The sequence below is a fragment of the Lathyrus oleraceus genome, chromosome 7 (genome assembly GCF_024323335.1).
Source record: "Lathyrus oleraceus cultivar Zhongwan6 chromosome 7, CAAS_Psat_ZW6_1.0, whole genome shotgun sequence".
NCBI lineage: Eukaryota > Viridiplantae > Streptophyta > Magnoliopsida > Fabales > Fabaceae > Lathyrus > Lathyrus oleraceus.
This window is the reverse complement of record NC_066585.1, coordinates 305,930,782-305,933,547: the sequence shown is the minus strand read 5'-3', so window position 1 is coordinate 305,933,547 and position 2,766 is coordinate 305,930,782.

The following is a 2,766-nucleotide window of genomic DNA, read 5'->3' as shown; positions in this document are numbered from 1 at the left end:
CACGCCTATTTCGAATTAAGGATCAACGTCTATCTACCACGCCTATTTCCAATTAAGGATCAACGTCTGCTACGCTTATTTCCAATTAAGGATCAACGTCTATATGGACCCAACGTTCCACCGCTTTGCGATTCAACATCTAGAATCCAAGCCACCACATCTATTTCCAATTAAGGATCAACGTCTGCTACGCCTATTTCCAATTAAGGATCAACGTCTATCTACCACTCCTATTTCCAGGTAAGGATCAACGTGTGCTACCTTGTGAACCCACAGTCTCACCGCTTCCACTATGAAGCCGACCATGCATGCCATGAATGAATGTACAAATAACAATACATATGCAATTAAGATCATCTCTACCATCTTAACATTTCACATATCACCATAATTCAACTCTATGAATTATCCACCAATGGTACATATACACATTCATAACAATATATCATTCACAATCCACCAATGGTACATATACACATTCATAACAATATATCATTCACAATCCACCAATGGTACATATACACATTCATAACAATATATCATTCACAATCCACCAATGGTACATATACACATTCATAACAATATATCATTCACAATCCACCAATGGTACATATACACATTTATAACAATATATCATTCACAAATATAGGCTAATTATCAAATATGTACATATAGATTTCATCCCAAAACGAATACAGCATTTAAATCTCAATTTTCCACTTTTCAAACAGTGGTAACCGGTTAACGCTCGATGAGTAACCGGTTACTGTAAAACAGAATTAACAGATTTTTAAGCAAGTAACCAGTTAACACTCGGTGGGTAACCCGTTACTCAGTTTAACAGAATGCAGATTTTTAAGCAAGTAACCGGTTAACGCTCGGTGAGTAACCGGTTACTGTAAAACAGCATGCAGAATTTTTTGCGTTTTTCATCGTTGGAGGACTTTCGGACCTCCGATTTCAATTCCGTAAAAAGCTACACATTCAGAAAATTATAACGGATACAATACTCCAATCATATAAGGTTAATTTACAATTTTAACACAATCAATCACCACAAATCAAGAATACTCATCAACCGAACAATTTCAAACAACCATACAACATTAGGGATTTTAAGCTAAACATACATCTACCCATTGACCCAATCATACTAACTCATAATAATAAGGATTCCCCTCTTACCTCTTCAATTTTCTGGAAACCCTAGCTCTTCTCTTTACTTTTCCTTTCCTCTTTCTCTATTGCGTTCAAATGATCAAATGAATCCTAATTCTCACTCTCCTCCCCTCTTATATACTAGTATTCTATTTGGGCTTAAAGCATGATACTTCTAATTTAATTAATAGGCCCAATAAGACCTAATATTTAAATATCTCTAATTAGTTCAATTAAATTAAACTAACCCCACATACACACTAAGTTAATTAATACAATTATTTAATTATATCTCATATCAACTAAATAATTAATTAACACACCAAAATTAATTAATATAATCAATTATTATACTATCCAACAACCAATTAATTAATTAACACTCCACATAATTAAAATAAAATATAATAATATTAGTATAATAAATAAATACTAAAATTGGGTTGTTACAACTCTCCCCCACTTAAAAGATTTTCGTCCTCGAAAATTTCCTCAAACGAACAACTCCGGATATGATTCCTTCATCTTATCCTCGAGTTCCCAAGTAATATTTCCATTGGCGACTCCGCCCCATATCACTTTCACCAAAGCAATCTCCTTACCACGAAGCTTCTTCACTCCTCGATCTTCAATTCGCATAGGTGATGTATCAACCGTCAAATTATCCCGCACTTGAACATCATCTAATGGAACAACATGCGATGGATCCGCAATGTATCTCCTTAATTGAGACACACGGAACACGTCATGAAGATTAGAAAGTGATGGTGGTAATGCAATCTGATATGCCACTTCACCTATCCTCTCGGAAATCTGATAAGGACCAATGAAACGCGACGTCAACTTACGCGACTTCAAAGCTCTACCAACACCCGTTATTGGCGTAACTCGAAGAAACACATGCTCATCTTTCTCAAACTCAAGAGCTTTCCTCCTCTTATCATGATAACTCTTTTGACGACTCTAAGAAGCCTTCATCTTCTCTTGAATCATCTTAATCCTATCCGCAGTCTCTTGAATCAACTCGGGTCCAACCACAACACTCTCTCCCGATTCGTACCAACACAAAGGAGTTCTACACCTTCTGCCATAAAGAGCCTCAAAAGGTGCCATTCCAATACTCGAATGGAAACTGTTGTTATACGTAAACTCGATCAAAGGCAAGAAACTATCCCAATTTCCTCCTTGTTCCAAAACACAAGACCTCAAAAGATCTTCAAGTGACTGAATAGTCCTCTCCGTTTGACCATCAGTTTGCGAATGATATGCCGAACTCAAACGCAACTTCGTACCCAAAGCACCTTGCAAACCTTCCCAAAATCTCGAAGTGAACCTCGGATCTCTATCCGAAACAATGCTCGACGGAATACCATGCAAACACACAATCCTTTCGATGTATAACTTAGCAAGTCTCTCCATCGAATAATCCATCCTTATCGGAATAAAATGAGCACATTTCGTCAACCTGTCCACAACGACCCAAATCGTCTCACAATTACTCGATGTTCTCGGCAAACTTGAAACAAAATCCATAGAGATACTATCCCACTTCCACTCGGTAATAGATAACGGTTGCATCAAACCAGACGACTTTTGATGTTCAATCTT